This window comes from Pyxicephalus adspersus, chromosome 3 (genome assembly GCF_032062135.1).
Source record: "Pyxicephalus adspersus chromosome 3, UCB_Pads_2.0, whole genome shotgun sequence".
Lineage (NCBI taxonomy): Eukaryota > Metazoa > Chordata > Amphibia > Anura > Pyxicephalidae > Pyxicephalus > Pyxicephalus adspersus.
This window is the reverse complement of record NC_092860.1, coordinates 85981051-85995340: the sequence shown is the minus strand read 5'-3', so window position 1 is coordinate 85995340 and position 14290 is coordinate 85981051. Positions and strand designations below refer to the sequence as shown.

Here is a 14290-nt window from a genome sequence, read left to right as displayed (position 1 = left end):
TCTGCACACTGATTCATTGACATTTAAATTATATGCCAAACTGAGAGCACTTTATGGAAATAAATGTGGTTTATACCTTACAGAGAAAGTTGTTTTCTGGAGCTGGTGCTCATGTTTGCCATTTGCAAGTGTGATATTGTGCTATTGTGCATGTGTCTGAATCTTCAACATGGCACAGAGTAATGTATGATATAATATGCTTTAGAATGTATAAATGTCTCAAACTTAAAATTAAGAATTTCCAAATCTGACCTAATACAATTGTTTACTATTGGTAAAACAGTTTTCGTAAACTGTTCCCATTTCTAATCGACCCCTTTTGTCAGATGCTTTAAATACTTGGCTATCTTACTAGATTAAAAAATGTAGCGCTCCTCTAGAACAGTAAAGTATCTTAAAGGTTTGAGGGATAAATATATTTGTAATCTTGACAGTTCTTAATGCAGTTCTCCACAAGGAGTGATGGTTGGCCTTTTGTCACAGAGGTGGCACTTGTCTATAACAAGCTGGTAGCCATTCACTGCACTGGTGCATTACTTTTTTGGCCTATGACAATATTTGTCACCGTTTTAGGCAGTTTCCGCTACAAGCACTGAAGTGAACTAAGACAACTGAGGTGAGGGGGGGTCTCTCTCCATGGAATGCTAAATGAGTAAGAGAGGAAAGAGCAGGCTAGCCTGGAAGACAAATCTAGGCCCCTGGGGCCTGGCTAGCCTGGAAGACAAATGGATGGTTTTGGTAATTAGGGATAGCCCTCTCAATATGGTTTTTGAATGTGTCAGTAGATCGTTCTATGGAAACCAATGAAAATACACCAAGAACACGTAGGTATAAAATTCTGGTAAGTTTTTGAGATTATCAGTGGATATATTGTATAATTTTAAATAGCTAATTATGAACAAGAACAAGCTTAAGTAGAGGCTGGATATGTCAGACCCAGGAGTATATTTAAAACCAATTTACACAGAGATCCATTCAACAAGAATACTTGTACAGTGAAACTTTGGCTAACAAAGATAATTTGTTCTGAAATCACATTTGTTAGCGGCAATCTTTGTTAGCCGAAACGTAATTTCCCATAGGTTTCTATAAAAAATAATTTCATTCGTTCTGGATGCTGTCCACAATTTAAAGATACGTTTTATAAAAAATAGTAAAAAGCACAATATAAAAGGTAATAAACTGTGGGAGTTAATGGCAAAAAAAGCAAAAAAAAAAAAAAAAAAAAAAAAAAAAACTTTATGCTTGCCTAGACATTCATTAACTTCTGGAGCAAGCTCTGCTTTGATATGCAAAAAGAAACAACTGCTGAGTTTGTCTTGTCATTAAAGAGTTACGAGATGTTGCAGAAGAGTTCAGTCCTTAAAATCACCCACAACCTCCAGTGTGTTTAACAAAAGATTTCTTCTGCAAGTCATGCAAACCACCCCTTCCCCCCATCAAGCCTTCATCCTGCACACAAGCAGCAGGAAAGCCCAGTTCGTATGTAAATAATAAATGCCATAAATCACACTTACCTCTCAATATCCTCTCTATATAGGTCAAAACGATGTCTCTCCCTCACTTTCTGATACAGTATACGGGAAGTACTTTACATTCGTCATGAAGTATGTTATTGGGTGCCTTTTTTTTTTTTTTATGGCTGATGAATTGCCAAATGTCCCAAAGAAAATTTCCATGAGATGCATGTGGCCTACAGGCCACTTATTGGAGCCCTGACCTAGGCAATGATGCACATGACAATATTCACTAAAAATAAAATCAAATATTTCATATCCAGAATTGTGCATTTCAGAATCAACTTTCTAAAAGATGTTAGTGTACAGTTGACAAATAGATTCATATCCTTTTAATCCTTATACAGATACTCTATAAAACATACCGTATAAAAAAACAAACTCTTTGTTAATTCACAGCATTGATATTCTGATTCCCCCTTAGGTTATTTCAGCTTGCCTTTTCTTCCCTGCACTAAATGCCATTTAAACATGTAAAATATAAGTTTGATGGATGACTTTGACAGACATATATAACAAAATGTTTCTTTCATGTTCTATAAATAAATGAAAATATGTGACAATAATTATAACTTCTGAACCAAATCATATTTTTAACCAACAACTGTGAGACATGTGGCCTTAATTTGTTATTTACTTTAAGGAAGGGGAAACAAGCAAATGACAAAGCAATTTATTTTTAAGGGTAGGAAAATAATCCATTAGATCACGCTGAGTTTAATGGTAACCCACATACAGCTGCGGAGGTAATTGCTTGTCACCATTTTATACTGACACATTATCATGATTTCAATGTATTCAAATTTCCACTGTAAAATAGGTAACCTTGAAAGGTAAAACACATACTTTGGATAACACTGGCTTTTACCACTATTTTTAGTGAAAATGACTGGTAAACTTAGTTAATTGAATTTAAATAGTAACTCCATTTTAGAAAAAAAAAATAAAGTACATACATTATTATAGCATATACTATTTTACCACTATTCATTTTGTAATTGAATAATATTACAAATGACCTTTCAATTTTGTTTTAAAGCCACAGTAATGTTTTAACAACTGTCAGAAAAAGTATGTTTCAAAAAACTGAAGCCTTTGCTGCTTTGCTCACTGATTTTCCCAGAAATCTGCACTAAGGTAAAAGTCTAGTTTTGGACAACCCCCTAAGTTTGGGTAGAGAAATCTGACATGGTATGATTCTCTAACAGAACACCCTGTAATAAGAACTTGTTTTACTGAGAAATGCCCAGGTTTAATCAAATCTTTTCTCAGTGGAGCACAAAGTGCAGCTACTAATTATAGTGAACCATACACACCCATTCATGATTATTTTCTAAAGATAATAGTAAAATAAAAAAAAATAATAATATTTTTTAAGAACAGTGAAAGATAGTAATCTGCCACAAAGATTATGAAAATCTTTGCAATGTACATTGATCATCTAAATGGGATTGTTTTTTTGGTTTGATTTTTTCACAACAAAAGTGAAGTTACATTAACGTAACTTATGACTTATAATAGCTGATAAAAATGTAAATCGTTTATAGGTCCTTTATTGGTTATTCTTTCTAGGGGTTGTACATCATTTACAAAATATTGAGTGGATATACACAATACTGTGAGTACTGCTGAGCTGTTGGATCCTGTTGGGGGTTGAAGAAACCACTTCATTATTTCTTATGTATTTTGGGGATTCCAGTGTACTTGAAGACCCAGGTCTCAACAAATGCAACAGACTTTTAAAATGGATTGTCCCACTGATGCATGTTACATTTATGTTATATGCATTATTATGCAAACGGAAGCATGAGAACACCTACATTTTGGCGAAAACACCTAAAACTGTAGGGCAGGATGGAGCAAAAGCACATTCCTCAGGATTATTTAGATGGTGGAAACTCAAACCTGCATATCAGGTGGAAAGAGTCATGCTTTTTTTCAAATGGTGTGGTAGCAAGTTTAGTCAACCCCAGATATGAATAGATTACTAATGAATGTGTACCTCATTTTTTTCTAATAGGTTTTCCAATATTTTTTACTACAATTAAGTGGTAAGGCTTATATACCAGGCCTTAAAATCCAGAGTGTATAGCAACTTAATGTGAACTACATATGGTCACCCACCTTAATATATACATTTCCATCTGTCAGCATTTGGGACTGATGATTTGATGCACCAGCCATGTGTGGCAAAGCATATGGCTTAGCAATATGGCAGGTGCTCCTATGTACAGGGTCCTATAAATATGGTGCCACTTTATTTGCTTGATTTGAAATTTTCCATTTAGACATTTTATAAACAAAAAAAAGAAAGAAAAGCATACATTGCCAGCAGAACAAATCATGGGAGTGGATCTGGGAAATGGCTGATGAATAAAAAAATGTCATTATTTACTCATCTTTACTCAAGGACACAATATTTTAGTTTCTGCTATATTTATTTTCACCTACATATTATTCTGCAGTGTAGCATTTCTTTCTTTTAGTAGTAGTAGGATGACTGATTTGAGTAAAAATAACTCCTAAATATCTTAGCATCAATTTAAAGCTGGTAGGATTCTTTTATGTATTGACAAAAGATAAACTAAACTTTTTACTTAAAGATAATTTCCTTTTCGTCACTTACAATGTGTTTGTTTTACAGTTTAACACAGTTTTTAACTTAATTGTGGTTGCTGTTGCGATACTCTCTGAAATGTTTTATTAGAATGCTTCACTACGCTTGGAATGCTTAGATGATAGAAATTATATTGCTAAAAATTATTTGGAGAAAAGCCCAAGCACTGTCCTTACTATATGAGTAATCTCTTTCTTTAAAAGGATCCCAGAGCAACAACTTTAGTGCAGCACAATAAAGTAACAACTGCTGTATATAGATCCGAACCCTATACTGGAAAAAAAATGGCCAGGGAGCACATGAAGTCATATAAAATTTTTTAGAAGCTTGCATAAATATATAGCAGTTTTTGAGACATGTCAGTGTTGGAAAATGCAGTTGATAAAAGGCTTGAAAAGTTTTGCTGAAGAGTCTACAATAGAAAAAAAAAAATAATATCTGGCCTAAGGGATCGGGCTATTTTCTAATTATATAATATTAAACAAGACTTTTTTCCTGAATTTATTTCTTGAAAAAACACAAACAGCCCAATTTAAGACAAACAATCTACAAACTGACATTGGAAGACTCAACTTTGCAAGCAGTCATATTTAAAATGTCTTATCAAGTAACAACATGCCTGCATACTGGGAATATCTGACCATTCATCAGTTGCTGGGCTGCTTTTAAAAAATGTGTTTTTTTTTTAAAAAAACTACTTTTTTTTTAGCTCTGTGTACACAAAGGAAAATGGCAGAGCTCAAGTCCAAATTCATAATAGCAATGTCACTGCCTTTAATGAGTCACAATGGCTCAACATTTGTTTGCAAATTTGTTTGCAAAATTAGGGTTGACAAAGCAGCAGGACCTGATGGATTACATCCACATGTCCTTAAAGAGCTGAGCTCGGTTATTTCAAAGCCATTATTTCTAATTTTTAGAGACTCTTTAGACACTGGCATGGTACCGATTGATTGGCCTAAGGCCAATGTGGTTCCTATCTTCAAAAAGGGAGCAAAGTCATTATCAGGTAATTACAGACCGGTTAATTTAACGTCCATAGTTGGAAAGGTTCTAGAGAGTTTGATAAAGAACCACATTGAGGAGTTTTTGCTATAAAATAATATTATAAGTGAGCATGGCTTCAAAAAAGACCGAAGTTGTCAAACCAATTAACTCTCTTTTTATGAGGAAGTAAGTAAACAGGTAGACAGTGGAATAGCAGTTGATATAGTGTACTTGTACTTGGCTAAAACATTTGACACAGTACCCCACAGATAGTTAATGTGCAAGTTAGGGTCAATACGTTTAAAAAAGTCAATCTGTAAATGGATAGAGAACTGGCTTAAAGACTGCATCCATGGAGTTGTAATTATTGATTCATACTCTGATTGGTCTAAAGTTAGTAGTGGTGTACACCAGGGTTCAGTGTTGGGACCTTTGCTGTTTAACATCTTTATAAATTATTTAGAGTTTGGAATTATAAGTACAATTTTTGTGTTTGCAGATGACACCAAACTATGTAATTGATTTAAATCCATACAGGATGTCTATAATCTACAAGCAGACCTGGATGTACTGTTTGATTGGGCAGCCAAGTGGCAAATTACATTTATTATAGATAAATATAAAGTTATGTACTTGGGAGCTAACAACATGCATGCTTCATACTGTCTAGGGGGAATACATTTTGGGGAGTCAGAAATGGAAAAGGATCTGGGGGTTCTGGTAGATCATAGACTTAATAACAGCATGCAATGCCAAGCTGCATTATCTAAAGCTAGTAAAGTACTTTCTTGTAATAAAAGAGGAACAGACTGCAGAGATGGAGACATTATCCTGCACCTGTACAAAGCATTGGTCAGACCACATCTGGAATATGCAGTCCAGTTTTGGGCACCAGTTCACATTGTGGAATTGGAGAGAGTGCAGAGAAGGGCAACTAAACTAATAAAAAGAATGGAGGAGCTCAGCTATGAGGAGAGATTAGCTGAACTGAATCTATTCTCCCTTGAGAAAAGACATTTATGATCACCCCTGTATAAGTATATAAAGGGTCCATATAGAGAACTCTCTTCCTATTTATTCACTTTGAGATCATTACAAAGAACAAGAGGGCACTCTTTGCATCTGGAGGAAAAGCAGTTTAAGCTCTGGATAAGGAAGGGATTCTTCACTGCGAGGTCTGTGAAAATGTGGAATCAGCTCCCTCAGGAAGTAGTTTCAGCAACTACTATAGATTGCTTTAAGAAAAAGCTGGATGTTTTATATAAAGCACAGAATATAACTGGGTATTAGGGCTTTAAAATAAAGATAACAGAGAATGTTTATCCAGGGAACATCCGATTGCCTCATGGGATCAGGAAAGATTTTTTTTCCCCTGTTGAAGCAAATTGTACCAGGGTTTTTTTTTTATTACCTAAAAAATGTTTTTTAATGAAATAATCAGAATATATAATGAATTATTTTTTGTATATTATCCAACTATCCATTGGGTTTTATATCTGGTATATGTTTACTTCCCTAGTGGTTGAACTTGATGGACTTTTGTCTTTTTCAACCTGACAAACTGTGTAACTATGTAAAGGGAGGCTTGTTAATGACAACGGTAATGGCTTTGGGTACATTTTAGTTATTTCATTCTTAAAGTCCACCTTGTGCTCAGACATTGGGCTTGATTTATTAAAATCTCCAGGACTGTAAAACCTCTGTGGTCCAGAAAACCTTAAATGGATCTAGTCCAGGATTGAAAATATTTTAAAACTAATAACAAATCACTTAAGGAAATAATTTTAGGTTTGCTAGAATTTATCTTCACCCATAGAGAACTTTAATAAACCAGGCCAATAGTATTTTAGGTACAGGTACAGCATTATAAATATTATAAGTACAGCATTTATATTAAGCATTTAATTGTTCTTGCTTAACTGTACTATCATTGGAGAAGTTTCTTTTTATTTCTTGTCCCACGTATGGTATTGGAAGTTACTGGAACTCTCCTAAAGTAAGGGGAATTCCCCTCAAAGACAATTTTTCCCAGAAAAGGCTCCCCCTCAAATCTAGTTTTGGGAACAACTTTTGCCCTCACTTTGTTTCACTGACAATGGTCACAACTATAAATGTAGATGAAGAGTTTAATCAGTAAAGACTCAGACAGAACATAAAGCCTAGCCCTTACCAACTCTATCCAAAGCTTAAAAAAACTTTTGCCTTGAGACACACTATAAAATATGACAAAGGGTTCTGGGAACCTTGTGCATTAACTAAATAGACAAAAAAGCCAAGCGGTGTGCTTTTTTGGTCTAAAACACCAGACAAAGGCATCTGTTATGAAATGTGACAATAGAGATTGCTACCCTTGAAAATGACTTTGTTGGGTTTTTCTTTCCTTAAGTGACGTTTAATACAGGAAAAGCATTTTTTTTCCTGAACTAGGATTCAAACTCTAAGATGACAAAATCATGTAAATACTGATGCCAGTATGGCTTTTAGATGCATATTGAAAAATGTGACATACATCAGTCACTTATGCTGCCTATCACCTTTTGACTTGATACAGGGATGCCATAATGTAGTCTGATCACTGGAGGATGGAAGACTGATGGAATGCTTTCTGCAGGAAACTGATGACATCTTCAAAGCCACTAAAGTCATCTGACTGGAGCTCAAGGATTGCTTTTAAGTGATAGAATAACCTCTTAAAAAATTGTTGCTGTGACATGTCAATAATGTATTATTGTAGATTTATACAGTTACTAAAAGGTCCACTTTAATATGTAGTGAATATGAGGTGAGCAGAACAGGAATGTCTCATTCATGACATATTAGGATAATCAGTGAAACCTTAATTAAAAAATGAGGAATGTTTCAGAGCAACTGGCACCAGCAATTGTAAAATAGGTCTGATAATAAATAAAGGCCAGTTCTCATCTGGATTTTCCAAAAAGGGTAAAAAATTGTAGGTGCTGAGTAAAGGTCCAAGATCAGTGAATTATTGTGACAGGTGGGTATAACAACAAAAAAGGTAATCTTTTAAAATAATGTCCCTAGGATTGATATTGCATCAAACAATTTTATTACACACAAGTTATTTTAAAATGCTGCCAACTTCTGCTTAATTTTACTATGGGTGCCTTCTTAGGAAATCAGGAAAACAATGTAAAAAATGCAAAATAAATATAGGCTTTCAGTAGTAAAATATTACCTATAAAATTATCATAGGATAAAAAAAATTATGTTACGATCACCCATGCATCTTGATAAACATGCAACCCTATTTAAACCTTTTCTCTTTCTCAAACAATTAATCGAATACTTTTATCCTTTTCCAGCTGACAAAATAAGTGTCATTTACCCAAGTCATACAAAAAATATTAGAAGTTACTTTAAAAATTACTTTCAGGGATTATTACTTCGAACAAATTCAACTTTTTGTGGATTCTTTACAGGGTAGTTAATCCCACATTTGATCGAATTTAGGCCAGTCTGTAGACCACTGCATACCTTAGATAGTACAGCAGAAAAAAAAAATCTTACACAAGCCAATGTGATGAATTTATAAAAGGAACTGTTTATCTAAAAGTAAGCTTCTTAAATGTCAAGGGACACTTCAGACCTGAATTATTATTGAAGATTTGTTCATTTCTCTAATATTATTTCTATGTAAATGTGCTGTACAGCGTTGAAGAGAGAACAGCATGCACGTTCTCCTTTAGTGACATAACTATCATTTATCTATATCCACTCCAAACACTGCAATATGACAACGTTTTGTGATAGAAGCTTAAACTAATATGCAGAATCACCTCTGCAAGTACTGGGGAATATTAAAGATTTTATCAGGCCAGCAGCTTTTCATCACAATTCTGAAGCACAGTACGAATGGGAGGCTAATCCCCATGGTGTATCATGGGATATTGTCATTGCCATACTCAACATCTGTCTCACTGAGCTGAGCTCACTGAGAGTAATTACTGCTAGAATAAAGTCAGTTTTTGGATCTGTGCAATTAATTCAACTTATAAAAAAGGAGTAGAGTGTGACACTTTAATTCTGTTTAAATATATATAATCTGCTTCTATTCCTTCAGTAATGTTTCCCAAGTATTTAAAAGAGAGGATTTAAATGTAATTGTTTTCTATATAGAGTAATACTGGAGGCAGGTATGAGATGTTTGTAATACACAGCACATCAGACACTGCTACATCATGCACTACTAGTTTATAAGTTACATCTATTGTATGAAAATGTACACTAAAAATGTAAATGTTAATAATAAAAAGTTTGCATTCCTATGCTAGCCAAGGGCAATAATTATTTTGCTGGCATCTGCTACTTGGCCTCACCCCTGCAGAACTGCTGTTGTTTACACAGTGTAGTGATAAGTTCTGTATTTCTGTAGTTTTTCATTGACTAAATACAATATAATGCGCTTTAATGATTTTTTAAACAGGATAACCACATACAATATCTAAAAACGCTGCAGCTAAAAGCAATGCTTATTCTAGAATGGTAATTAGTGCCAGTGTAAATTAATATGGATAGAAACCAGGTGTTTTATGTTATAACAATGCCACAGATAAGAACAACCATTATCACCAGTATTGCTCCATTAGGGTTTTTTTTGGTAGAAAGCTGCAAGTATCAGCAAATTTTAAATGCTGAGAAGATTTTAATGCCCTATTAAATGTTTTGAGGCATGTTTTCAGGCTGGTTAAATTTATAAAATGTTGCATTATGTGAAGCATTAAAGTCACTCTGGAAACCTAATGAATTGTACTGCCAAAGTTACTCACTATTAGTATTTGAAATTATGCCAGGCATTTGATAATTGATGTGTTCACTGTATTTTCTTTTAAACAGGTTTGTGAAATTTCAAGAGTAGATATAAGTATTTCAGTATAACAATAGATCAGAAAAACTGCAACATTCATTTACCATAAGGTAATTATCAATACACGACCAGCACTTTCAAAAAGTCTGCAAGCACTAGGAAAAGTAGGCCCACAGGCAAAAAAGAGTTAGGCTCAAAGAGAAGGTTGGGGTCATGGGCAGCTTGGTGGCTCAGAGGTAGCACTCTGGCCTTTGCAGCACTAGGTCCTAGGTTCAAATCTCGGCTAGGACACTATCTACATGGAGTTTGCAGGTTGTCCCCGTGTCTGCATGGGTTTCCTCCCACATCCCAAAACATTCATTAAGGTTATTTGGCTTCCCCTCAAAATTGACATTAGATTACATTAAATTTAATAATAATAATGGCATATGACTATGGTTGGAACATTAGGTTGTGAGCTCCTTTGAGGGACAATTAGTAATACGACTATCAACTTTGTACAGGGCTGCATAATATGATGGTGCTATATAAATACTGTGTAATAATAATAGGGGAAGGTCTGAAGGAGAAAAGGGGGGTGGGTGGAAAGTTCTGGTGCCTTTTTAAAAATGGAAAAGTTTCCCACACTCCCTCCCTATATGGATTGCGAAGTGTAGCGTAGGGGTTGGTGAATTGGGAGTTACAATGGGGGTCCAGGAGAACAAGAGTCTTGGTGGTTATATTTTAGTGTGCAGATTTTGTCTTCCTGGACCTGTAACTTTTTAAGTGTTATTGACTAAGGAAAATGTTTATTGTGTAATATTAATGGTATCCATGTCTTGTAATGGTTTAAAAAGGTTGTTATATGGGTATAAAGAAGGTAAGGTTAATGAGGGGGGAGTGAAGAGATTTTGGGAAAGTGCACTTATCATTTAGGCTATCAGTCTGTTTCTATGGAAATAGTTATTACATTGTACCTTTCATTCCACTGTAGCAGCTTGATTTAATGATTTCCTCTTTGGAGAAATGCCTTGGTTGGGTACAAAACACACTGGCTCGCTTTTCTTCATTGGTCTAGGGGTGTTTTTGAATAACTCAAATGTAACAGGAGAGAGGTTTCTAGATGTCATGACTGGCCATTACTGGTCCTCTGGCTTCCTCTGGGCAGACTATAACTCAAGCCCTGCCAGGCAAGGATCAGTGTCTCGGGACCCACAGGATTTCAACTTTTCTTTTTGTTTTGAATATCTGGACATTTATCCTCTTTTAGCCTCAGTGGATGTCAATTCCAATGGTCGGGTACAGGATTTGTCTCTTACGCCACTATAAACCAGGACACCTTCCTGGTAACAGGAGTGGCAACCAATCATTACGCTAGGAAAGTCAAACCTTGAACCTATGGTGATCGGGTTACATCCAAGAACTTCTGGCTCTTTTTAGCACATTCTCAAACTAGGCAACCTATCTTCTAACTAAGGGGTTTCTACAGTATTTTGTTTTTAATGGGAGTATTCCAGTGCGGATTCTTTGACAACCTTAGGATAGATGTCATTAAACTTACATCAATTCTGATATTACATAGCGCAACAAAAAAAAACAATGTTTTCACTTGCCAAGGATTTTTTAATATATTTAGTGTATTTTAGGTCTGCTGAATCCAGAAATGATATCAGTTTCTTTGAATTGGCTCTAGTTCTTGTGATACAGTGTCACAGATCCCTGCAGGTCCAGGGGATCTGTGCCTCCTTCTTGCTCACCCTCCTTGCATTCCCCTGCTGCCAGCACCATCTCTGCCTCTGGATCAAACACTCTGCATACTTCAGGTCGGGTGATTCTATGTCAGCTGCTCCCTTGCCTCAGAGAACCAGGGTATTCCGCAGATGCACTCCCTCTGCTGGCAAACATCTGAATAACACCTGAGATTATCTTAGCAACAGCACTCCCTCTGCTGGTGGGATTGATGTCTGCGGCTCACTTGATTCACGGCCATCACCTGACATTCCCTTCTTAAGTAAGTGACCTGGCAACAGGAAGTTGTCTGAACAAGGAGTATGCTTCTAATGTAACTTGTAACTTTTTTGGCCAACTTTATTTTTTTTTAATTCATTTTAATCAGTAGTTTAGTCATTTGTTTTTAAAACCGGCCATCATTGATCTGATAATTTGGTAAAAAAAGTGGCCCTTTAGTGATCCTCTTTTTCACATAGCATACACATCTACTATTCAATGCACGTCAGTACAAGTCCCACAGTCCAGAAGGGCAATCATTACCACTCCACAGACAGTGAGATTGTTCCATGGCTCTGTCAAAAACATCTGTATGGCATGTTGGTTTTGTCCCATGTGTGTTCACTTTAACTTTTGTGATACGCTCAGCAGCTAATATGACAGACAATTTATTTTACATTATCTTTACTTTTATCACTGGTTTACATTTCTCACAGTCAGCTTTCCAAGAGGCTGACCTCATTACAATATGTCACTCTGTGTACTGCTGCTGATGACCCTTTCATTACAGCATTTTTGATTATTCTTCTGTAGCTCCAGCTCCTGGCATCTGTTTAATGAAAATACAGAAGAACCAGGGCACAAGAGAGATGCAAACAATAAAATATGTCTATTTGTTATAGAGGGACAAGCAAACATTTGTACATATCAATCCATTACAATGTATCCATTTCAATCTCAGGGCACCTGTCAGATATTATCTCATCTTGATAAATTTGTGTGCTCTGACCCTATGATCTTGTCCTCGTCTATCTTGGCCTAAATGATCCTATTTAACCTGAAACTCATCTGCTTTTCTCCCTGGGAGTATTACTTTCTGTTTCTAGACAACAAAGACATAAGGGTAGCGACAGGGAAAGCTAAATAAATTCCACTCTGTGTTTGTTTTATGGCCACCAAAGCAGTTTCTGAGGCAATGAGAGATAAGACAGAAAACATGATGCCTTCAGATAAAACAGCAGTGGCTGTTACAAAGGAGTATGAAATAAATAACACTTTAATGTGCGCATAATATGAGGGAAATAGTCAACAGACAGCCTTTTTATCTGTACACTAAATATATTATATACAACAAATTGCTTTCAGAAACCTTACAGGAGCAGAGCTCCCAAGAATAAATATAAAATCTCAAGCAAAGCAAAGTGAAGCTGTTGCCTGTAGTAACTAAACTCTACTTCTAAAGTGCACATATAATATGGAAAACCTTTATTTGGACATTGAATTTTGTAGAATATGCCATATGATCTTTATAAAGCAGTGGTGACATCAAAACACTACAAAACAATAGCAATGGGAAAAAAATGTAAATTACCTATTATTCATTAGAATGCTGAAATCATTGCAATAACAATTTATATAAAGGTGAAACTGCAAGCAGCAAAGACACAGCTAAGAGTATCTGGACAATCCAGTAGCTTAAATGGAATATGGAAAATGCAGTTTACTAATTAAATAAGGTATCATTTCTTCCAAATCATTCAGTACCATGAATGCTATTACAATGCAATAGAAAACCATGTAGGTATGTGGAATAAGTATTTGCTATACCTCTGCACAAAGTGGCCTGAAGTGCTCCACTCTCTGTGCTTCTATGGTGTTGGAAGTTTGAAGTAGACTTTATTCACAAAGAGGAGATTTATACTCTTATCTTGCACATTTAGAAATGACAACTGAAAAGATTAACTTCTTTCTTCAATCCTTAATTAAACAAAGCTTTACACTTCCTTATATGACATGGTGGCTAGGCACTCTTCTGTAACCCCATAGCTTTATATATCTGCAGCAGAAGATCATTAAGGAACTGCTGTCTGTGACTGTTTCGTGACATTTGATGTTAATACTTTGCTGTTTACCGTTATTGTTGCTGAAATGCAAGAATCTCCCTGTATCTGCTTCATTACCTTTGTGGATGTCCACCAGTCATCAGTTCCAGGGTCAGCTAACACAAGAAAGCAAGAAAGAAGCTTTGCCCCTACCAAGATGGCTGGCTGAACACTGTGAAACAGTGCAGAACAAGGTGTAGTAAATCAGTCAGTATTAGGATGACACCAGAGCCAGGGAGCCTATAGTTAATACCTGTGAATATTTTTTTTTTGTTAGCCTCTGTTAGACTTTTTGGGAACAGTCGCCACAGTACAGGTCCCATTTAAGAAAAGGGTTCCAAAACCATTTACAATTTTCTACTATGATCTAAACAGCAAAAATGAATACTATAGATTTTTGTGCTGGAATTCTTTTAATGTAAAACATTCTAGTTAGGAAAGGAGTTAGACAGTTGTAAGAACATTATTATCAATTGTGTCTCAGCTGGGTAGAATTCACATGACTTGCTATTCCAGGGGTGGTGCCAACTTCTCT

The 14290-nt window shown here is 35.5% G+C and overlaps 1 protein-coding gene across 1 annotated transcript in view; it reads right to left on the bottom strand.

Annotated features, from left to right (window-relative positions):
* The window catches only part of CCSER1 (coiled-coil serine rich protein 1), a 463885-nt gene that overhangs the window by 44275 nt on the left and 405320 nt on the right, over positions 1-14290 (bottom strand). The window lies entirely within an intron of this gene.